At 38.1% G+C, this 26,055-nt stretch overlaps 1 long non-coding RNA gene across 1 annotated transcript in view; it reads left to right on the top strand.

The window, feature by feature from the left end:
* LOC131904975 (uncharacterized) overlaps positions 1–25,704 on the top strand; it is a 160,233-nt gene extending 134,529 nt beyond the window's left edge. Inside the window, exon 4 of the long non-coding RNA XR_009377822.1 lies at positions 25,504–25,704. This is a non-coding gene — a long non-coding RNA (uncharacterized LOC131904975). The remainder of the gene's footprint in view (positions 1–25,503) is intronic.
* Positions 25,705–26,055: the final 351 nt, after the last annotated feature.

Below are 26,055 nucleotides of genomic sequence, written 5' to 3'. Positions count from 1 at the left end.
TGTTGGGTATGCAAATGGCTATAACTTTTAGGAGGAAATTCAAATTCATCTTTCTTTTTTAAGTTAATTTATTTTTTAATTGTGTGGGGGATGGTGGTAAATCTGTACATCAGTTTGTGGGTAACCAAAGAGGGGAATGTCAGGTGTTTGTACTATCCATTTTTATTTTAGCTTTTGAATCCAAGTCTCCCACTAAATCTAAAACTATTTTTTTTTTGGCCTGGCTGGCTGGCCTGCAACTTCCTGAGACACCTCCCCTTCCCTGCCTCTAAATGCTTGGGCCACAGAGAGGGAGGGCCATGACTAGCTTTTGCACTGGTGTTGAGAATTGGAAATCAGATCTTATTGCTCATACAGCCATTGCTCTCACCCGTCTCCACAGACCTGTTTCATCCAGGCTATGGAATTTTAATAAGCAGTGATGAAACATGACTATATATATTTGAAAAGTATCTCTGGTAGCAATGCATTATACAAGTTGAATGAGGACATTTGGCATTGTCATCTTTAAGAATAAAGCCAAAGTATGTGAATAAAGGGTGCTGTGGGCATTTCATTTTTGATTATGATTTTGTTTTAAGCATTCAACCCATGGTAACTCTCAAATTACTTGTCCTTCTAAAGACATGAAGATTGAAGGGCAATTAAACAGACCATGGATAAATGTGATATTAAAAAAAAATACCTGTGCTTCATATACAGAATAAATTAAAGACTTCATAGATATAGGTATTGAACCATATATCAGAATATTATTAACCCTGTTATGTCTATTCTGCACAGCAATTCTCTTGTGTCCATCATTTTATTAGATGTCCGGCAGTTTGTAAGATGACCATGTACTTTATCAGAGGAACAATTAAAAAATCGTAATGAGGTTGCCTTATCAAATGCTTCCTTACATAACAGTCTTGGTCACCTTCTTTTATCCATATATGCATCATGAAGGAACAAAGAAAGCTGCGTTAGCTACGGAGCCTTCACCATACTTTGAGAGATTTGCAGCACTGAACAAAGGACCTTATAATCCAGACCAGGCACTGTTTTTATTAATCTGCTACCTCTCCTCCTTTTCTTTCTGGTGTCTACATACACCTTTATTAATTTATACTTAACACCATTTCATAATGTCATCAAATGGCTGTTGTCAAGTATTTTACATTACCAGTCTATCTCCCAAATGTTTTCTCAATTGATCTCTTTAGGGATGGCATCAATGAACTCAAATCTACATACTCATTGGCCCAGTCACACACATGGTCTAGTAAAATCACTAAGTCACTTCAAACAGTTATTTTCAGAAAATACAGCTCGGGCCGGGCGGTGGTGGCGCATGCCTTTAATCCCAGCACTCGGGAGGCAGAGCCAGGTGGATCTCTGTGAGTTCGAGGCCAGCCTGGGCTACCAAGTGAGTTCCAGGAAAGGCGCAAAGCTACGCAGAGAAACCCTGTCTCGAAAAACCAAAAAAAAAAAAAAAAAAAAAAAAAAAGAAAATACAGCTCAGAAATAATTTTCCAAAAATACAAATAGATTCTAACTTGCAGATTCAAGCTAATTTAAAAAATACAATCTACCCCCTTTATTGTATATTTTTTTATTTAACTGAGTAAAGCTGCCCTATTTTCAGTTCTCCAGTATGGCTTTGCCAATCATCTGTTTCCCCCTGTATCACAAAACTGTCAGTCTACAGGAAATGGTTTTCTGCAGGTAGCCAATATCCAGAATGAGAAATATCAAACTGTCAGATATTTAGACTTGTTTCCATTAAGGAAAGAGTTAAAATCTAAATGCTGTGAACTGACTATAAATATTGTATTTGAAAATTGTTATTACTTTTGTTAGACATATGACTGCTACAGTGAAACCAGAGAATTTTTACTTAGTGTAATGAATGACAACAGATTGTTGAAACTCTGTCAAAAAAGGCTACCTGAGAAGATGCGCAAAACATCACTACTCCAAATGGGATGTTGAAACATTCTGTGCATTACAGTTTATAAGCTATAGAGACAGGAAGAAACGTTGTCACTTCCTGGCCTCAAAGGAACCCAACACACTACCTCTCCCTGGTAGGCATTGAGTATACCTGCTGAGTAAACAAAAGCATGGAACCCTAAAATTCCAACTGAGTTCAATGCCAATACTGGCATCCAATCAGCATCAAATACACTCTGATTAGGAAAGTCATCTGAAGCAAATTAGCTTAAAACTAAGCTGTATAGTTCCCTAAAGAGTAGAATGGGGCCAGGAATTGAAACCACACTTCCACGTGAATAATGATGAGGTTTAGCGGGTTCTGAATTCAGTGTAGTTTGGGCAATAATAACTGCTGCATGCCAGCAATGCTTCTGGATGCTTCTTCAGCTGTGTGTTTGCAAACAGTGTTGCTACAGAGTCAGGAGTGAGATGAACAGAGATCTTTGTCAAAAATCTTCACAACCTCCCATCAAAAGCTATTTTTATAGAAATTGAATGTGAAGTCATGCATGCCATTAAATCAATTTATCTGTAGTCTCCAAAGTGTCCTTTCTTCTCCTTTAGAGAAATAATAAATAGCTTCAGCTAATATAAACAGCCCAAAGCCACATTTAGACTAATGCAGTTTAAATGAGATTTTAACCCTAGACCTCACTTCTTAAAAGCTTATTTTCTAATTGGATGGTGTGTTTTATAGAAAACTTGAGGATACAATGTTGATTAGGTTCATGCAATGAAGGAAAAGTTGCCACCCTAAGGTCGACATCTGTTGACTCTCAGATGACAACCAATATTCACAATTTGAGATAATGGCTGTCTGCAGTGGGATCCTTGGCAATTCTACCTCATCATTTCCAGAACATTCATAACAAATGCAAGTACAGCAAAACCTGAAGGACACGTGTTTCCTACCATGGAGCTTTTTATGTGTTCTGCCCACACAGCTTGTGGGTTAATAGAAATGCAGCAGTAAGATTGGAAGCAGTCACCTTAGATTGTGAGCTTCTAGGAAATAGGGAATTTTGTTTTGTTTTGTGCTTACCTTAGGTTCCTTGCACAGAGATGCGATTAATGAATGAGCAGTTTACTGGTGTTAATGATTGGTACTTAGAACAAAGGCATTGGATTAATCACAAAGCCTGAGTCAGATGCAGGCACTGGCTTTTCTCTATATCTGCCTGTTATCATCTTAGGTCTTAGGCCCTCTGGCATCTGCCAGGACTCTTGGGATGAGAATGACTAAGCCTATGAACAAATGGAATTTCTGGAAACTCAACCAATCAATTCTTTTGTGACAATCAGTGTGTTCCACGGAACTATTTTCAGAAGCACAAGGAGAATTGGGAGGGTTCTTTTTGAAAGCAAAGATTTGGCATTCATTTCAATTCTGAGCTCATTGGGATGTCAAAACAGTTTTCTAAATTCACCTTGTTTGAACTGAAGCTAATGTGTTTAGATTATTGAAAAATTGTAGAGGAACTGGAGAGATGGCTCAGAATTTAAGAACACTGGCCTCTCTTCCAGTGGACCTGAATTCAGTTCCCAACACCCACACAGTAGTACACAACTGTAGCTGGAGAATTTCTCTCCAGCTCCCGCCACCAAGTCCCGCCAGTCCCAGAGCCCACTTATAAAATAAACACACGAACTCTTACATTATTTAAACTGCTTGGCCATTAGCTCAGGCCTGTTATTGCCTAGCTCTTACTCTTATATTTAGCCCATTTCTATTAATCTTTACTTTGCCACATGGCTCATGGCTTACTGGTACCTTACATCTTCCTTGTCCTGATGGCGGATGGCAGTGTCTCTCTCTCAGCCTTCCACTTCCCAGAATTCTTTTCCTTGTCCCGCCTATACTTCCTGCCTAGCCAATGGCCAATCAGTGATTTATTTACTGACCAATCAGCAACACACTTGACATACAGACCATCCCACAGCACTTCCCCTTTTCTTTTCTTAAAAAGGAAGGTTTTAACTTTAACATAGTAAAATTACATATAACAAAACAATTATCAACCAAGAATTACAGTTACAATATTAAAGAAGAGATCCTATCTATCTTATATTTGTAAGTTTAAGGTTTTATATCTAACTTATCTTTTATTATAACTAAGGAAAATTGTAAGTATCTAGTCTTTAACCACATCAAAGACCTCAGAAGGATATACTACTACCTGAGAAATGGAGAAGGATATAAGCAACTTTTAGGAGTCTTGTAGGGTAGACAGAGACAGCTGGCAGCCTGGACAGTCATTCAAAGTTCTCTTGTAAAGTTGGGGCATCTGTCTTCAGCCCACAGGCCTAGAGTCTCTTATTCACTTTTCTCTGTGTCCTGTAGAATGTCTGGCAGTTTTCTCTGCAAAGCAGGAACCTGAAGGACCATTCTGTCAAGCAAAGTTCAGTGGTCACCTTTGTATGGGTCCTGCATGTCCAGTTGATCAGACAGTCCAGGCAAGAACAGTTTCTTGCCCAAATGGCTATTTTTGTCAAGGTGAAGATAAACTCCGTATGGAGTGTCTTCGATGCCCATCCTCCTCTCTGAAGTAAATCGGTGCTGTCAGGAGCAGACATGTCTCACTGTCCAGAAAGTCTAAATTTTTAAAACATTTTAAATGCCATATTCTGTAGGTCTTTGAAGTGTTTGAAGACTACCTATCTATCTGAAATATAACTATGTATACCTAAAAGACTTAACTAACATGGCTACAAATATGATTATCATAGATGACTAATTATTAATCTATTTTTTAATTATCCATTATAATTTTAAATGAGTTACATAAACATAATACCTCAAACAAGAATAGAAATATATATACAGTATAACAAAATTAAGTTTAAATTTGTATCAATAAACTAAAATCTATAGCAATGTAAAACATTTTAAACAAGTTGTTACTCTTTCAAAGTAGGTTCATTAATCTACCCTTTCATCCTATCATATCTAAACTATCCCCCTTTTTGTTTTAGAAAGAGATTGTATTTATAATCAACCTGATTTAAATAAAAATATTGTTTTTTCTCTGTCCCACACCAGAGGGCTCTTCTGATTTGGGACACAAGAATCTCTTAACCATTTTTTTTTTTTGAGCAATATGTCTGGGTTTAGAGGGGGAGTGAGCCAATTCCATCTCTAAAGCCAGCTTGGTATATTTGGGAATTTGGGCGTAGCTTCTCTTACTACTTCCTGCTGGAGGGGGGCACTGTATCTTCTGGAGACAGAAAGAAAATTTTAGGATCATGGAGTAGTCCGTGAGGCTGTATATCTGAGCCAGTTGACTTGAAACCATTCTGGATGTTGAATCATCTGGGCCATGGTGTCATTGGAGACCTTTCAGGGGGTCTTGGCTGGTCAAACCTGATGTATCTTAATCTGGAACAAATCCATAGTCTCTGGCTTTCTGTGGAAACAAAAGCAGAGACTCTTTTCCAAAGCAACATATCCTTATATCCAAATTTTGAAGTCAAGGTACCTTTAAAATATACATTTTGGCATAACTCAACAGCTTTTACAATCAAATGTTTTTCTGTAATTACGAATATCAAAGAGAACATAATCCAGATTCTTTGTGTGGTAGCCATCTTTACGTGGCTTATTTTTTTTATATTAGCTTGAGCCTATTCCTTTTAAACTTCAGCCTTCTAAGCCTGAAACGGCGCAGTGGCTGCTGGCTCGCCCACTTCAGCTTCCCAACATGGCGGTGGTCCGCTTTCCGCCAGCTCTGGGAGCCGTAACTCTCAGAAATAGTGGGTCTACACTTTTACCAAAGTAGCGTGTAGCCCAGAAACTTCTTCTTTTTTTTTTTTTTTTTTTTTTTGTACTAGCAAAGGCTAAATCCACCACATAGCTTAATGTGTTACTTGCAGAGGCCTCATTCCTACCATACTGCAGGTCGAGAGTGCACACTAGGAACCCGCCAGTAGCTCAAACCGGCAGCTGCCGCTCATTTGAGAGAGACAATTAGGAAGCTGTTTTTAGTTCCGTTTTAGAATCTTTTTTCTAGAGTTTTTAGGTGGAAACTCTTGCCACCACGTTGGACGCCATTTGTAGCTGGAGAATTTCTCTCCAGCTCCCGCCACCAAGTCCCGCCAGTCCCAGAGCCCACTTATAAAATAAACACACGAACTCTTACATTATTTAAACTGCTTGGCCATTAGCTCAGGCCTGTTATTGCCTAGCTCTTACTCTTATATTTAGCCCATTTCTATTAATCTTTACTTTGCCACATGGCTCATGGCTTACTGGTACCTTACATCTTCCTTGTCCTGATGGCGGATGGCAGTGTCTCTCTCTCAGCCTTCCACTTCCCAGAATTCTTTTCCTTGTCCCGCCTATACTTCCTGCCTAGCCAATGGCCAATCAGTGATTTATTTACTGACCAATCAGCAACACACTTGACATACAGACCATCCCACAGCACACAACCATCTGAAACTACAGTTCCAGGGGATCTGATATCCTCTTCTGCTCTCCACTGGCATCAGACATGCACATGATGCACATACATGCAAGCAGGTAAAACACTCATATGCATAAAATAAATAAACCTTTAAAGTGTAAATATAGAAATACAAATATCAGTACATCTATATTCTTTACTATGATCTAATTATACTACCCAATTACATTTGAATACCAAAAATAATATATACTGCTTAAAATCAATTCATGTGAGTACCTAGGAAAGTGATGAGTATATTGTATTATTAAGACCTGCTTCTACTGAATGTACCAGGCTCTGCTGAGACCCCATGGGAGGGCTTACCTTCTTGTAGGGGGAAATGGAGGTTGGGTTGGGTTGGGAAGGCTGGAGGGGTACGAGGAGGGAAGAGAGGGGATCTGTGATTGCTATGTAAAATGAATAAAATTTTTTTCTTTTTCTTAATAAAAAATAAATAATTAAAAAACAAACAAACTAAAAGACTATTTCCATCTATATTATTAAAATGAGAAGAGACAGGATATAAATGGTTTACAAATAAGTGGAGGAAAATGACCATGTCTAATGTATCTACCATGGTGTTTTCAATCCCAGTGACCAGGGATGGAAAGAGTGGTGGCAGAGCACGTGAAAACTCTTGAGATGACAGATTTTTCCAGGCGATGCACTCAGGAACTGGTTTTCAGTATTTGTTTCTAAAAATCTCTCTAGAAAGTTAGAATTTTCTCTGCATAATTTGTGTGGAGAAAAATTCAGATGACCCGGACCCCGATGAAACAGTTTCTTTGTTAGGAAGGTGCACATTTCCAAGGCTCTGAGAATAGAGCTAACAGAAAACAGGACACAGAAACAGTTTGGGGGGTCAAATATTGCCCCCAAAGTGCAGGACAGACATGTCTGTCAAATTTACCCATTTAATGCCTTTTAATGTGTGTACAACACCAGTTGCTTAATACAGGCTTGTTCTATTGGTCTTTTACTTGTTTATTTTGTTTTGGTTTCCAATTTTGTGTTTTTCCAGGTTTTTTTTTGGGGGGGGGGTTATTGTTTGTGTGTGTTAGAGAGAAGGGTAAGGCGCGGAGTGGGGAAGAGACAGTCACAGAGAGACTTCCTTTGATTTTTTTTTTTGTTTTATTGTTAAAATGAGAGAGAAAATTGGATGTGTAGGGTAGATGGGAAGGATCTAGCAAGAGTTGGGAGATGGGAAATGTGTGGTCAGAAAATATTGTACAAAACTCTTCAATTAAAAAAAAGTTAGTGTAAAAAAAAAACAAGAAAGAAGGATAAGGTCCATAAAACAAAGACCACTATTGCCCTCCTGAGTGATAGTGGGTTTTCTTCTTTTCATTTTAAAACCCCAAGAAGCAAGCTTCATTTCACTGTGACATTGCAGTGTCTGACAGTATTACCAGTGTCTGCCGTAAGTCTGCCCTGTCCTCTCCTTCACTTGTAACTTAAACTGTTGTATGATTCTTACACTGTCCTTTAAGGTCATTGGCCCCATTTCATGTCTTTTGGAAGTTGCAAAAGGATTTATATATGGTTTCTTGGCATATTAACTAAAGCCATTTGAAGAACTCACCAAGCCCTGAAGATTTTCTTATTATAGGCCTAATGATACCGTGAACATTTGCTCTCTGTGGTCACAGAAAGACCATAAACCTTTAGGAGAAAAAAAATTAGTAAAATGAAACAAACTGTATCGATTATAAATTCAATATTTCACCAAGAAATACAAGAACTTCTATCTAACAATAGTGGACATCCACTAATCCCCACCAAATGAAGCAGGCCATGCTGTGTGCACCTGTATGTTCATAGTATTTATGGAGCAGATCTGGTGGGCTCTAAATAAGGCATGCACAGGGAAATCTAAACCAAGGGACTCTCTAAATTCTAAAGCCCTGTCATGTATAATCAGAAAGGAGTTTAGAATGGAAACCTACAGATGAGTTAGGAAATGTGATTGAAAGACAGCAGAGGTATACTTCTGCCTCTGAGATCCAGGCATCTGGCTTCATTGATATAGTTCAAACATTTCTTCCCTTTGCATTTTTGCATTTTCTATTAACCGTCTTTCTTATGGATGACAAGACACCAACTTTGTATCTCATCTTGTAGGAACAAGTTAGAGTTTCTCTCTCTCTCTCTCTCTCTCTCTCTCTCTCTCTCTCTCTCTCTCTCTCTCTCTCGCATTCATTATTATTTATTGTAATGGAATTTGTAGATGATCCAGCAAAATGCACTTGATTATATGACAATAGGCCTTCAGGGAAAACTGAAATGCTCATCAGTATTACATGGATCCCAAACCAGGATCTTCTGACACAAACTATTTCAATGATATGTATTTTCTTTGTAAAATTGCCATATGTGAATTATACATAATTATAGATTTTATTATGACATTTTCACACATGTATATAAGGTATTTTAATTGCATTTACCCACTCTGATATGCTTGCACTCCTACTGTCCCCACCCTCTTCCTAGCTAGTCCCCACTTTTCTTCCATACGTAGTGTGTGTGTGTGTGTGTGTGTGTGTGTGTGTGTGTGTGTGTGTGTGTGTTATCTGATGATTTTAGTCAAGGTTGATTTCAGAAGCATAGGAGAGATATTATTTACAGAGGCATGCCATCTTCCCTAACTAATAGCTCCTAAGGGAAGAATCAGCTTCAAGTGCCCCTCTTCCATCTGTGATGGGATGTTAACAACTTCAAATCTTATGTAAGTAATCAGCTACTGGTGTTAGGGTCAGAAGAAAGCATTCCATGGGGCCCACCCTTTCTTCCAGCTCCTGCGTTCTTTCTGTTTCCTCTGCCGATATAGTCTGGGAACCTTGTAAGGGATTTTATAGATGTCCCATGTAGTAATACACATCCAACAATAGCATATTCTTAGTACTTTGACCAGTTACAAGGGTCTTCAGTAACCACTGTCCACCTCAAGAGACTAACACAATTAGATGTTGTGTATATTCACAAATTCTTCATTCTGTCCAAGACTTGCCACATTTAAACATGCTTAAAACAGAGAAAATGGCATATTGAAGTTAAGTAAACTCTGTGGGCAGTGAGTGGCATTTTCATAATGAGAATGATCTGACAGTCTGAAAAGTGATTTTGTGTTTCACTTGGCTTGTTTAAGTTGTGGTCCAATGTTTGTAGGCATAAAAGACATGTAGTAATTTTACCTAACAAGTGCTCTCCCTCAATGCCCTTCAACTGCCATGTCAAAGGTCTTTCTAGCAATTCTGTCTCTTCAACATCTTTTCATCTTGTCTCTAGACTATTTGGCTAACCATTCGTACATGGCTTTATTTTTCTAATATTAAAAAGAACATAATTTCCCATTGCCGACTTTTTTCTGCCAGTTACACCATTCCCCTCCCTTGGCTCTTCGTTACAGCAAGTGCATGACATTATTTGTACTAGTTTTCTGTGATTCTTCTCATGTTCTGTCTTAAAGCTTCTCTATGCAGACCTTTACTCCTATCATTCAACTAGCACTTGTCTCATTCATGTCACCAATGTGCTGAAACTGCACAAGCTAATGATGCATCTCAGGACCATTTTATTTCATCTTAGTGGTGGCATGTGATGCGGTTGATCACCCCTTTCTCCTTGATCCATTTTTTCTCATGGAGTCTGTGATATCATGCATTCTTGCTTCTCTTTTAGTATCTTGCCTACTCATTTTTCATCATACTTCTGATGTCTTAATGCCGAAATGCTCCTGTCTCAGTCACTGGTTTTCCGTTTAACTTTGCCTCTGCTTTGTGTTCTTATCTTGTCTTTTGGTCGGGGATACCTTCCATGCCAGTGACTTCCAAAGGTATATCTCCACATTACTCTTTGTCTTAGAATTCATACTTACATGTCTACCTGCCTATATGACTTACACATGTATCATATGCAACATATCCAAAAATGACTGTCTAAATTTTCTTGCTTAGTCTATCTCAGACAATAGTAACTCTATGTGCTCAACCACTTCAACCTGTACCCCAAAGTAGCTCTTAAAGCCACTCTTAATCACATATATCAATATGAACACAACAATCTATTATTAGTTCTATCCTAATCATATATATATAACATATGTGTATATCCATATATATAACACATATAAACAAATTATTAATGCAAAGTATACTCGTATACACAATTATGTATGTTGTACATTTGGCCTTGATCAACTCTAACATACATTCCATCTGTAGGATCTTAATAGAGTTTGTAATTATTCTTGCTCATATATATATATGAGCAAGAATAATTATTTAGCACTCATTGACTGAGAGCTTTGTTTATCCAAAGATCAGACATGAAAGCCCTTAGTTCTAGCATAGAAATGGAATTCTACCAATACCTGAGGGTAGAAACAAGCTTTCTCAGATCCTACAGCATGATCTGACCCCAGTCAAGACCTTGCTTTCATGATTGTGATTCCCTAAGAGTAGAGCAAGGCCTGGACTATAACCTGCAATACTGTGAACTAATAAAAGATGCTGTTTTCAGGTGCTAACTTTGTAAGATGCTATTATGTGGTAACAGAAACCCAATGCAGTTCTTGTTTTGTTTTGATTTTAAAAATGCTTTATTTATGGGATTAGCACAGTACTCCTATGGACAATTCCTTGTTGGAGTTGGTTATCTTTCTCTAGTGTGTGGCTTTCAGAATCAAACTGAGGTTATTATACCTGACAGCAAGTGCCTTTCCTGGCTCAGCCATCTTGCTGGCCCTTCTTTTGGTTTACTTTTAATTTCTTGTTCTCATTTAAACCATAAACCATATCTTAGTCTATAAATGCTTTTTGAAGCAGTAGCAACAACAATAATAAAAAGAAGAGACATGAATAACAAAAGCACAGGAAGGCTCACATAATCAACTGACTTTGAGCTCACAGGGGCTCACAGTAACTGAACAGACAAACAGGGAGCCTGCCTGAGTCTGACCTTGGCACCCTGCATATATGTTCGAGTTGTGTAGCTTGGTCTTCTTATGAGACTCCTAACAGAGGGAAGAGGGGCTATCTCTGACTCTTTTCCTGGCTTTTGGGACCCTACTCCTCATATTGGTTTATCTTGCCCAGCCTTAACACGTGGGGAGGTGCTTAGTCTTACTGCATCTTGATGTACCGTGTTTTATTGATACTTGTAGGACATGTGCACTTTCCTGGGTTTAAACGGAAGAGAAGGGGATTTGAGGGCTGGGATGGGGGTAATGGGGGAGAAGGACTGGGAGGGGAGGATGAGGGGGAGGCTATGGCTGGGATGTAAAATAAATAGATGAATTTAAAAACAGAAAAAAAAAACATGGCTAAAGTGAACAATGTGGTGATATTTTGTTTGTGCTCTAGCAAATAAAGCTTGCCTAGAGATCAGAGTGAGGAGCTAGCCACTAGAGGCCAGGCAGTGGTAGCACACTTCTTTAATCCCAGCACTTGGGAGGAGGAAATAAGTGATATGGCTGGGAGGAGAGAGGAAGTGATAAGGCAGGGTAGAGATGGGAGCTTGGCCCTTTCAGTCTGAGGATTCCTAGAAGTAAGAAGTCTTTCTAGTGGTTGGCTGCTCTGCTTCTCTAGTCTTTCAGCTTTTACCCTGATATCTGACTCTAGATTTTTATTATTAACACCAATTAGAATTTGCACTCCAGAACACAGGTGAAAACCCTATGTAAAGGGAATAGATGAAAGAAACTGACAAAGATTAGTAACCCTGTTTATCCAGATTCGCTGTCATCCTAGTGCCTGGATTTTCCCCATAGTTGTGCTACATCTATAAGCAAAGCACTGAACCTAGAATGAAGTCTGGTTAGCTTAGAAAGTCCAACAGCCTTGCTATAGCTGAGTCAACTACCGTGGCTCTAAACCACGTGCACATGGAATTGCAACAGCTGTTTGTTTGTCCTTTGCTTATGTTTTGCTTTGCCATGAAGCCAGGCTGGCAGAAAACTTTTGATCCTCTTACGTTTTCCCAAATAGTGGGATTATTAGTTTACCCACAGTCAATTTATCCAGTCAAAATATATTTTTCATGCAACTTAAATACTGACTTCTGAATGAGAAAAATAAAAGTTTGATAGCAGCTATTACATTATTTTTCAGTTTTCATGCTGTTAATTAAATTAGTATATTATAAACACATCAATATGAAATTTAGGAAAAAATAAAGTTTTACCATCCTAGAAAAGGTTCATCAAACCTGGACTTTTCTGTTGAGGGGTTAACAATGGCTTTGGCCACCAGAGGGCACCCACACAATCTCTTCTAGCATTAACATTCTTAAGAATTATTCAGATTTCATAACTGGAAGTGAGAATTCAGAGGAAGAAAGAAGATATCACCAAGCCAAGGAAAGATGTGTCTGCTTTTGTGTAGGTTAATGTTATGATATATTTCCTACTTAGTGTGAAAAAGTTGGATGAACACTCAAATCACAATCAGACAGCTAATGAGAAAATCCCCTCAGGGTCTCGACATGCATGACTTACTCTCACCTTTTCCCTTACTATCCTCATGCCACATTCCTCTCAAAGACTTTAGTTATTAAATACTGAGAAAATGAAGAGTGTTCTGTGAACTCTGATAGTCTAATGTAAAGGTTCACATGTTCACATGACTTATAATTACCATTTGTCTGCCATGATTATAAGAATTTTTTACCTACATGATCAGTAAGAGATGCCAAGATGGTTTTATTTTTCTTGTAATGTGATAGAAACCTACAGACATTTTCAAACAAGATTTATCCAGCTGTTTCATGTAAAGGCAACAGCACAGAAGAGTTTTCTCTTGACTGACTCCAAGATCCAAAGAATACAAAATTTCATAAAAACACAAAACCAATTAGAATGTTTTTCAGTATCAGGAAACCTTAATAACAAATTTGCCTTAGGTTACATATAGTTCACTAGAAACATTTTCAAAGATAGTCTCCAAAGAAGTGTTCTCTTGGACCTACCCAGGAACAACAAATAAAATGTCACTTGTGCATGTGTCGACTTTTGTCCTGCCTTTGTAGTGATGTCACACCTGTCCTCACACAGAGGTTTCACCTGTATTGTGTCCCTACTACATGTGAAAACCTTGAGAGGGTACCTGTAAGAGAAGTCAGCAATTGAATGGCTGTTATATGTGTATAAGTGTATGCACATGTGAGAGAATGTGTGCAGATGTGTGTGTGTATGTATGTGTGTTTATGTGTATGTGAGTATTTGTGTATATATGTATGTGTGTGTATGTTTTCAATATCAGTCCTTGTCACCTTTGTCTATGTATTTATTCTAGAATGCAAGAAAGTACTTTGAAAGCATTCCACATGTGAGCTAGTTGTGATTACAAATGTAAGATAAGAAAATGACTTAGAAGTCTTCATATAAAGAGGTATAAAATATCATTTTTCAACAATTATTTTTCCATGTTTATCCTTTTATAAAGCTTACAATGTATAGGTTATATTATCATGGTGTTGTTTTCTCACAGGAAATGGAAAAAATTAAGTTACAAGGCCTGGTATGGTGGTGTTTTCTGATATCTCAGGACGTAAGGCTCAGACAAGAGGATCAAGACTTTGAAATCAGAGCTGGCTATATAGCCAACAGTTCCAAAACAGAAAATGCTGAAGAAAGAAAAGATAAGTTTAGCATGTTAATGAGGCTTCCCTGTACATCCACATGAACAATTTTCAAAATTTAGAACTTAGAATGTACTCAGGGCAAGACTCCAGGGAGGTCATTTGGCAATGTGGGCATCTTCATTACAGTAAGTCTGTGAAAGCTGTTTACAATCCTATGAACATGACTTGAGAATGACTCTAGCTACTAACATGTGCATAGATGTTTTGTATGAACATAGGGCCCAAAATAAAATCAGTATGCAGATATGCATATTGTTTTCCTCTACACCTGTAAAACTAGACAACTCAAGTTTTGTTTATTTTTTCCTGAGCTTTTTAATTGGACAAATGTGTAAACACCTTAAAAATCCAATCTTAAGATTTATTTTTTATTATGACGAAAAGTAACTTGCTCAAGAGAAGTACATTTTGCATAATGCTAAGATCAGAAAGAGGTACTCCACATGCTCCTTATGAGGGTGAACATGGTGTTTCTGGTTCATACAGCATCCTTGCCAATGCTGTGGCACTGCTTTGGCCTCCCTCATCTTTTAAAAGATTTGCTTATCTGAAAAGAACCATCAAAAGAACAGTTACATCCACCAGGTTGATATCATCAAGAGAAGCTGGGTCATGGAGACCTCCATGTGCCTGTGTGAGAGTGAGTCCTGCCTCTTCATGTTCTGTGATCATGAGACAGCTTCTCACATAGTGCATGGGCCTCTGCTAAGTCCTGTAGCTCCACTGAAGTCTGAGAGATGATGACCTGTCTCCATGGGCCACATACTGTTTATGTGGCCTAAACAATTTGAAGTCTAAATTAGGAAAGAGAAAAATCATTACCCTGGAGGTCAGCAAAGGCATCTCTGTGAAGGTAAATAAGTTTGAACAGAGCTGTGAAGTATGGTTCTCAGAAAAATATTTCCATTAAAAAAATGAAAAAAAAAATCCAATATAGAGATTACCCCAGAGAGGATTGAATTCACTGTATTTAGCATAGAATTTTAAACTTAAACATACACACACACACACACACACACACACACACACACACACACACACACGGAGATATTTCTATACCTGTCTTATTGGAAGACAAAGCTTTTCCTCATATCTCAGACAGACCCCGCGACTAATTAGATAGTCAGTCCAAGCTGGCCTCAAACTTACGATGCTCTTGCCCCAGTCTTTTGATTATAGGAACTGCAGGTATGACCCACCATGCCTGGATCAAAGGTACTTGTCATAAATCTCTTTCCCAAAGTTCCCCCGTTAGGAAATAGCAGTTTACTTCCAGCTCATCATCTGTGTTCCAAATGGAGGATGCCAAGGGACATCCCCTCCCCAAGAAGGAACAGCCTGGTAGAGTTTAGGTCCCTGTGAGGTATGATGCTAGTCTACAGTAGACTATTCCCTTCCATTTTATATCTAAGAGTTCAGAAAATACTGAACAGATGGCAAGGTATTAAGTGCTTGAAATATTTAAACAGAAAAGTCATCTGATCATACCTGCATCTGAAGGTTTTTTCTTTTCTTAAATGCATTTCCATCTGCAGTGGTCTGTTTATTTCATGACTGATCTCCCTTCTTGGGGTCACTGTCAGGTAACCCACCCTACAGTTATCATAGGTGACAAAATAAAGACAGGAAGTCTGACTGTGAGCCTGTACACCAGTGACTTCAAACATGACACCTACCCTGATCTCACTAAAATCCAGGAAGAACCAACTCCCCATTGATTACTAGGCAAAGAGAAGCAGGGCTAGGCTGTCCTGGTACAGAGTGACGGCCATATAGAGAACAGTTTAGCTAGAGTCAGTGAAGATCTTCATAGAAAACCCCAGCCATGCTACCAGGAAATGTTCAAGAGAAGCCACGACTGTCACCAGCCAAGCTACCAGGAAATATTCAAGAGAAGCCACGACTGTCACCAAATACTGTGAAAAAGGGACTGGACATGCCATTCACTGAGGAAAATGCTAGAATCTGTATTTTCTAAACTGCTTTACCCTAACCCTTGTCCCCAAACCCCATTAACACAGTGTGCTGAAAAGAAAAAAATCATGTGCTTTTTCCACTTCCTGCGATGATTAAAGGGGTGATTTTCACCCACAGTGTTTGTTCGCATACCCAGCACACGCACCAAGCCTTTCAATCAACACGTCCTTTTTTTCTTAACGTTACTGTTTTACTTAAGAGATAATGTCAAAGGAATTGAGCATTGTGACTGGATAATGGTCTCCTGCTGCAAGATAAATGCTTCAGCATTTATTGAAAATAAATGTTGGAGAAAAGCCAAGACATTTATTTTAAAGTACAAAACTATTTTCTAGTCACAATGTTCAGAGCCAGAGATGTGGCAAGTACCTTACCAAATGACTTTTTAAGGAATCCAAGATCATCAAAAAAGAGGAGCAGAATAGTGACATGCTCTCAGTGGAATGGCAGCTTCAGTTCTATGGATAAAAAAAAAAAAAAAAAAAAAACAAATTTCAAATGTGCCACTGATTGGTAATACTGAGTAAACGCCTGAACAAACTCAATCATCTCTCCAGCTTCATTATTCCAACATGTTTTGTGCTTTCATAAGCAAAGTGTATTTTATCATGCATACTGAAACCCAAGCATAGACTTAGGTGAAGTGACCTTTGCTGTTCTCAGAGCATATCCAGGAGTGGCTGCTGGTGCTGGTCTGGTGGGACAACACATGCCAGGGACTTGGTGAGCTTTTGATGACAACAGTAACTCTCAAGGAATGAAGGTTTCATTCTCTCAGTACTTGTGGAGTGCCTTCAAGTCTGAGATCAGTGACAGTGAATCTCCACAACTGCTCCTCACAGTATTGAAAGTCTAAAGAACCCCAGAGTAGCATGAATAGTTAGTGAGGAAGTCAGAAGTTCCATTTAGTTTACTCTCTTTTTCTCCACACACTGCAATGGTCCTCAGGTGTATTCTTCTAGAGATAGAAAATGACTCCATGAATATTACCTTTGATTTTTCTTTCAGTGATATTGTGTGTAGCTTTAAAAAGTAATCCATCTTCTCAGGTTTTTTAAATAGGCCTCAATAATTAATCAGTACTTATAATTACACCATGGACTTATTTAATGGCATCGGTCTTTGTAATGATTATGGTAATAGCTATATAAAGTTTTTACACATTCTTCTCAATTAATTTTTGGTTGCTTTCATAAAAGCTATTTCTCCTCAAAATTGAACTTGGAGTGAGACAGGAATCTTGACATTCCATATTGCTAACTTACTGTTCTGTTGGCTGCACAGTATTCTTTCTTTAACACCTGAAAAAGTCTTTTAGAAAACTCCCCTTTCTGGATTGAGCATGTAGCTCAGTAGTTGGCTGATGGACTGTAAAATGCCATAGGTTCAATCCCCAGAATCAGAAAAACAAATCTATATGAACATGGACTTAATAGAACACTGCCTGGACCCCTGTAGACCTCTATAGGTGATGATAGTGAAGGAAAGACATGCTATGCTTAAGATCACCTTCCAGTAAATTTTCTTCTCCCCATGTTCTTGCTTCAAGAGTTATAGGGCCAAAACTTGGTCTGGATACCCCCAAAAGGTTGTTTAGCTACCCACCCAATATACCAGTTGAAAAGATACATGATACTGAAAAGCAGAGAAGACAAATTTAACCAGTTTGTACATTCAGTTAAGAAGAATAGACAAAGGGTCTCCATGATGCCAAATTTAACTTTCTGCATTGACATGATTAATGCTTAAATAGAAGCAACAGGGCAAAGACCAAAAGGTGTGCAAAATTGAGCACCTCTGGTCATTGTGCATTCTAGTTGAGTCTAGTAAGTCTCAATTCTGGTTCTAGGAGGTGACTGGAAGAAATTGGTTCTTCATTGGTTGAAGAGAGCAACCTACTTTCCATAAGATGGTCACCTCTGCTTCAGAGTGAAGCCTCACCATCATAGATAATTGTTCTTCCTAGAATCCAAAATGACTGCAATTTCATGCAAAAAAACTGGAGACTTTTATGTGCCTCTTGTGTGATGTGCAAGGTCACTGTAAAAAGGTGACAATAAGATGCCTCCATTATTATCTTTGCATCTTTGATTTTTGAAGGGAAATAAAATAGGTTAGTTACAGTTGGTTTCTAAACAGATGTTCCTTTAGCAATCAACATGCCTCCATCAAGAGGTTAACCAGTGGCCTAAAGTGCAAGAGGAACATGCAAAGTGCAGGCAGAGACGAAGGGTTCAGTCTGCTTTTAATTGCCTTGTGAACCCAAGTGGGCCAAGTGACGTTTTAGCAAAGGAACTTTCTGAGTTAGATTTGGAGGAGTCAGAAAATTCTGTCACCATACACAAGGAACTTCCAGAATGTGGAACAAATCTACTTTCTTCAGTTTAAGAATCAATTTCCTTTGCTTGTTGTACTTTCATCTGGAATTTCACTTCAACAAAGAGTTTCAATATGATGAAAATAGGACCAGATTTGAGTAAGGAAGTTGTTGGATATTCCAGAGGCAATTTCCAGAGACCCCACAAAGAAGATTCTGTGATGTGTCATGTATTTGTGAGTTTATATTTACTGACTCATGCAATTTGTCTACTGGCCATCTGAGGTTGGTCTTACTATTGTCTGCCTCATGATAAGGAAGCATGTGGAGCATAGTATACCAATGACCCTGAGAATACACAGAAGTGTTCAGGTCAGGGTTTTTATATAGTCCACAAGTCTCAAAAGTTTATTATGTTCTAACCTCAGGGTGAATCTAGCAATATGGACTGATTATAATATGGGGACACTTATAATTCAGAGTCCCATAATTATGGTCTATCTTCCAGGGAAGCAACTTTAAGGAAAATCTATATAATGGCATCATTAGGAAAATTTAAAAAAGAGTTTTGTGAGTAAATAAACTTTAAGTCAGAATAAGCAGCAAAGGCCCATTCCTGATGCATGCCTCCATCTGGATGTGAGCCTTTGTACCATGCTTCACGGCCCATGCCTGTTCTTATCAGCTTAATTCAGATCCATTGCAGCAAAATCTGGCCTGTGCAGAGGACAAAGCAAATGCATTACATAATAATTTAAGAACCAAAATTACTAAATTAAGTACTTGAACTTTTGAGAAAGAGTACATCTCTACATGCAAGCTGTTCTTAACAAGGGAAACATGCCTCTGATGGACTTACAGACATAGCCCTTTGACCTCCAGTTAGTTCTAAGTCCTGCTACAAGAGCCAAAATGTGTCGAGGTAGTTTACACATTAACCACTTTTCTGTCTGGAAAATCAATAGCTGCTTGTAGTTCTTAGTAGGCTGTGGCTGAACTCTAGGGCAGCATCTGTCTTCATAAACTATTAACCATCTACTTCCCAAGTCCTCCGACTAGTAACAACATATGTTTGTTTCTAAAAGCTTTGGCTCTTTGCTTTGCTCAGCTATTTCTTGAAAAGATATTTCTCATGAACAAAATTAATGTAGCATATTATCTAGTTTCCAAATGCATGAATGTGCATATATATACATATGTATATATATATGCATATATATGTATATATACACATCTATTCTGTTTGTTAGAGATAGGCATTTCCTTTCATTACGTATTGGTTTATGTCTGCTGCCAATGTAAGAACTAGTATCTTAGCTCAATTGAGAGATGAGCATTTTCAGTATAGTTGGCATCCAGAAATATCTGTAGTATCTAAGAGAAAAAAGTTCAATAATAGGAAGAACAATAAGGATTTAATTTCCAAAAGAAAGTCAGACATTCTCCTGGGAATTTATGTCACCTGCCTTTTACTCCTTGCGGTTTAGCCATGAGAGATTAATACAAAAAAACAGTGTCCATTTAAAAACATGGCAGGAAACATTATTCTCCCTTCTCATTTTTACCTCTTCTCTCAAAGAGGACGTGTTTGCTTCCTGTTTCTTCATTGTCAGAATGGACTTGGAGTCCTCATATGGAGGAGAGGCTCTTCAACCCTTGACTTCAGCATTCATGGTTTTACACGCATTTCTCTGATTTTGTTGGCACTACATAAAGTGGTTTGGAGCTGGTCAGATGACTCTGACAAGCCTGTCAACCTGAGCTTAATTCTCCTAGGACCTGCACTCTGACTTCCACACTCACTCGTACTGTGGCATGAAAGCATTCACACACACACACACACACACACACACACACACACACACACACACACACAATAAAATCTGTAATGAAATAATTGTATCCATTATATACTTCAGACTGTTATATTGTAGCTGCCTCATTTGTTAAGTTGTGTACACTCAAACATCATTTGAGAAGTTAGAGTTGTGCGATTTGTGAAGCTCCCTTAAAGATTATGCAGATAATAACGTCTCATCAAGGAGAAAATATTACATCACTGTTCCTAGTCACTGCTTTCCACAGGGATTGCTGTCCACCCCACTTCCCAATCTTTCTTTTTCAACAAATGAGTCTGTCTTTTTCTTCCCATACACAAATATTCTGTCGTATCTTCTCACCATCTCTTTCTTCTTCTGTTTGCCAAATTAGAAATCATAGAAATAGAGAGATGGCTCAGTGAGTAATGTGCATGACTGCACAAGAGGCGGCCCTGAGCCTAGATCTGCATAACCTGTGTCAAACACCGAGCATGCCTGAAAACACAGCATTGTGGGCAGAGCGTGGAACACAGAGAGGGTGGATTTCAGATTAGGCAATTTAGCCAAAAGGTTAGCTCCAAGTTCACTGAGAGAATGCCACAAACAAAAACAATAATGATGATGATAAAATAAAACCGCAGACCCAAACGTGCCCTAAACTCACCCAGTAAAATTTTTTATATTGCTTTCCCTCCAGTTTGTGTTCTTCAGTGCTTTACCTTGAACCTGTACCACTATCTTAAAACAAAACACACGCAGTTTACAGCTCCATGTCCACTGTCTTCACCTCTTGAAGGGAAATGTCACATGACAGCCACAGACCCAGGGAAATACCACCTAGTAACACATCCTAACATGGCAGGCAGTGGTTCACTCCTGACCTGTCATGCCCTGTCCTCATTTCAAGGATTCTACCCAGGAGGCCTCACAGCTCAATACTGGTGAAAAACTGTCTTGATTAAGAATCCTGCAGCTGCTCTTAGACAATCCAGCCATTCTCTACAAGTTATTATCGTTTGCCTCATGTGAGGACAAACAGGAAACAGTTTACCATCTTGAGAATCAAGTTCCAAATCTGTGAGATCAACTTTATTATATGAAAACTTTGCAAATGAATAAAAACATCACAGACCAAAGTTGATACAGACTCAAAGTATATACAACTCAAAAAAAAAGAGTCTATACAGTTAGATTAGTCATTCAGAGCAGAATCTATGAAGCCTCACATAAAATTTTACACTTTTACTATCAAATGTAGTTTATATACTTATCTACCACCCAAACCAAAACCTTGGTAACAGAATTAGAACTAGAAAAACAATTATTCTCATATCCACTTCCTGCACTCAGTCCTTCCTCATGCCCTAATATTTAGCCTTTTCTGTTTTCTTCATGTTATACTATATCCACATGTACATTTATTTACATATACATGTATGATTTGGGGGTAGATTCCACATATGAAAAAGAACATGCTGGTTTTTTTTTTCTATCTGAAATTGTAAGACCTTGCTTAATATTATAAATTCTAAATTCATCCATTGTCTGCAGTTTTTAACTTTAATATTCCTTAGAACTGAGTAGTACTGCCTTTTATATATACCGAATTTTCACGATCCATTCATTTATTGATGGACAAGTAAGGTTGATTTCAGTTCTTTGCTGTAGTGAATAAAGCAGCAATAAACACGGGAGTGCAAATAGCTCTGTGGTAGGGTATTGAGTTCCCTGGGTGGACACCCAGGAGTAAAATAGCAGGATCACAGGGTAGTTCTGTTTTTAATGTTTTGAAAAATCTCCACACTGATTTCCACAATGGCTCTATTAATTTTCACCTCAACCAACAGTGGGTAGGGGTTCCTTTCTCTCATCATCATCTACAATGCTCCAATTTTTTTTTTTTAAAGTTCAAGATCAGGCTGTACTCAAACACAAGTGACCAAAGTCTAAACTAGCATGATGTATCATTCCATGGGTCAAGAGACATGTGCCATTTTCGACTGGGCACTGAGGATGAGTAATAGATTACAGATAAGGAACAGGAATACTAAGACTTCTAGTGAGCACACAGTATTCACTACAAGCTGCAACTGAACTTAGATTTTTTTTGACACTGGTTTCTACAGAAAGCAGCCCTGGTCTCAGGCCTGCTGAGGTCACAGGTGGAGGTCAACTGAATAGCAGCAAGGAACTAAGTATGCCTAGTGGGCCGGACAAAAGCTCCTATTAGTATTTATTCCTATACTTATAACAATTTTATTCTTTCTTACTTTGAAAAGTTTGGCAAATCATATTTAATGTTTCTTTTAAAGTATTTTCCTCTCTGTTAAGAAGAGCCTGCACCCATCAGCTGAGTTTGTATTGTGTAGAATGCAGCTTGTGGACTCTACACTGCTAGAAGGTAGTAATTATTTAGTCTCAAACACTGTTCCTAATATCATCATTTTTGTAACTAGTGATTTGCTTTCCTGATTAGGTAGATTTAAAAAATGTACTGTATTTCTTATCTAGCCACCTACAAGCTTAAAACAATCATTTATTCATTAGAACATTTAATATTTATTTTCACTGATTTTTTTTTCTACTTTGAGTTTCTACAAGAGATTTGTGTTTATTCAGTTGTCTTTAATTCCTATTAGTAAGGAACTAATTTTTTTTCTCCATGAGCTCTTTAATAACTTTCCTGATGAGGTCAGTTCTATTTCATTCATAACTTTCTAGTCCTAACAGATATTGGACACAATACTATGTGTTCATTTCCAGTGAGATTACATACCCACTGTCCTGGTTGGTGTTTTTTGAAACAAGGTAGAGTTATCTGGGAAGAGGAACCTCAGTGGAGAAAATACCTCCACCATATTGCTTATGAGCATGTCTGTGAAGCATTTCCTAATAATTGATGTGGGAGGAACCAGCTCGGTCGGGGGGGTACCACCTCTGGGCAGGTGGCCTGAGTTGTATAAAATAGCAGCCTGAGCAAGCCATGAGGAACAAGCCAATAAATAGTGTTCCTCTATAACTTCTACTTTAGCATTTAGCTCCTACCTCTAGGCTACTGCCTTGTGTTCCTACCCTGAAGTTCCTCCATGATGCACTGTAAACTATAAGCTAAAATAAACCCTTTCCTCTACAATAGCCTTTGGTCATGGTATTTATCACAGCATTAGACACCCTAACTAAGACACTGACAAAGACACCAGTAGTCCGGAGTACATTGCATTGGATGGATGCCTTTGGTTGAGAAGCTTTGTGTGAGTTATTCCAGGCTGACTGCTCCTGATAGCATGCTGGCTTGGTGACGTTTAATCCATGCAAACTAAGTACAATCAGAGGTTAAAAATTTGGAGAGTCACAAAATAACATATCCTTCCTCAAAAGCAACATTTAATACTCAGAGAAACTAGTTTCTTCAACTGCCTGGCTTTGTTGTCATTAATTGACTCATTTGCATGAATTTCCTGGTGCAGCCCATGATTTCCTGGCTGGAATAGGGGCAACTTTCTGTGAACTGAAGACTGCTCCTTGACCTTCTTCTATTCCTGTCAGTCATCTGTGGACTATGTTTAGAAGTTTCCAGAAGAACTTATCAAAAATCACCTCCATTTTCTTTGTTTAATCTTTACTATTGGACAATCTCCTTGTCTCTCCCTACCTCTGTTACTAACTCATCTCTCTCTCTACCTTGTCTCTCTTCCTCCAATTTTTTTATGACTCCTCAACCTTCCTTGCATCTTAAAATAAGTTTTCATATAGCTACCTAGTCTAAAGTATTTGCTGTTGACCGATAGTTTCCAAAATAAGTTAGGAAACAATTTTTAAATAGCCATGTAGTGTATAATTACTGATCACTATTATGTTTAGTACATAGAACTTTGGCAATGGTCTCAAAAAAGTATCATGAGGAGGAATTGAAGGAGCAGAAGGAGAACTTAGGTCAGAAGGAGACAGAAACAACAATGAGAACAGAGTAAATGATGAGAGGCTCTGCTTAGAGGCTTTTGACCCAATGCTTATCTATTAAATATTGTCATATATTGGAAACATCATATGTTTGCTATCAAAATTAGTCTATCCAATCAAATTGCTTAACAGGCATTCTGAATAGTCTAGAAGTCATTTATTTTCAGGATCAAAATGCAGTTGTTTAAAATAATACATTTGTAGGAACCTTTATTTTTTTAACCTAAAACATAAAATTATTCTGAAATAAAGTTATGAAGCATAATTAACTGCATGGCATAAAGATAAGGAATAAATGAGACTGCATTGCAAGGACTCTGCCTTCCATGCATCCTCAGAGGAGCCTTAGCACTCCTGTCAGGTTATAGAATGACTACTTTTCCTACTCTTGTTAAGATAGTTTAAGATATTGTAAAACACTGGTCTTTTAAATGTAGGAAGTGTTTAGTTACAAATTATCAGAGTACATTATCATTTAATTTTTATTAATGTGAAATTACCGAGTGCTACACCCTGTAATATTCCACCATTTGCACACAATATGATTGATCAAACCTAATGTCCTTTGTCCATTGCTACCTACTTAACACACACACACACACACACACACACACACACACACACACACACCATACGTTTCTATCAGCTGGTAATTACTGTTTTATTTTTAATTCAGCTTTTTCGAGGGATTCTCTGTGTAACAGCCTTGGCTGTCCTAGAACTAGCTCTGTAGACAAGGTTGGCCTCGAACTCACAGAGGTCCACTTGCCTCCTGAGTGCTATGAGTGCTAGGATTAAACGCATGTAACACTTTTGGATCTAGGTCTAGGTTTTATTACCTAATATAATGCTCATTATCTCTGTTCATTTTACTACAGATTTTGTTATAATCTTGTTTATGACCAAATAGTATTCTTATATACATGTATAAATATTTTGTTGTCCATTCTTCTTTTGATTGACAGATAGGTTGGTTTCATATCTTAGATAATATGGATAGGACCACCATAAATGTGTATACTCAGGTATCTCTTTGCTATTGTTTCCTTTGGATATACCCAAAAGTTTGATAGCTGGGACACAAATTAGATCTGTGTTTTGTTTTTTGAGAGAACTCCACTCCTTTCTCCAGCATGGTTGGATGAGAATTCCATTTCTTTTCTGGGATTTCTTAAATATTATCTTACTGGTATGTGGCAATAACTCATTGTAGTTTCCATCTTCGATTCCCCACTGCCAAATGATGCTGAACATTTTTTCATTTATTTGCATATGGACTGTGCCTATATACTCCTTTATATTCTATTGCTGATATGTAGATTTTTACATGCTGACAATATTAACAAGAACTTTCCATTTATTTCAGCAAAGGATGTCAAGTTGTTCATGATCACAGGAAAGCAAAGCCTACAGTATTGCCAATGGGGAAAATTAAGTGTATTTTCCATTTATAGCTTTATAGCTTGATAGAAGTGAACATTATTTTCTTCAATGTGGCATGTTATCTTCAACGTGACAGGACACCTGCCCCTGATCATTGAAAAAACACTCGAGTTAGAAGTTTTAAAAACAGGTAATCTAATAAGAAAGCATCTTAGATTCTTTTCTTGTTTCTGTGATAAAATACCCCCAAAAAGCAACAAGGGAGAAAAGAGTCTCTTTCAGTTCACAGTCCCAGGACATAATAGCAAAGAAGTCGAGGCAGCAGAAGCCTGAGAGAACTGGCCACATCACACTCACAAACAGAAAGTAGAGAGTGATGACCACTTCCAATCTTCTGGCTTCTATACTGTCCAGAGCCCAAGCAGAGGAAAGGGTACTGTGGTCTTTTAGTGTGTATTGGTGAAATTATTAAGGCCACTCCACGTAGTAAAAAGGAGATTTATTTAATGGCGTAACTTACAAGTTAAGGGATAGG

The sequence above is a fragment of the Peromyscus eremicus genome, chromosome 2 (assembly GCF_949786415.1).
Source record: "Peromyscus eremicus chromosome 2, PerEre_H2_v1, whole genome shotgun sequence".
NCBI lineage: Eukaryota > Metazoa > Chordata > Mammalia > Rodentia > Cricetidae > Peromyscus > Peromyscus eremicus.
This window is presented reverse-complemented; position numbering and strand designations above follow the sequence as displayed.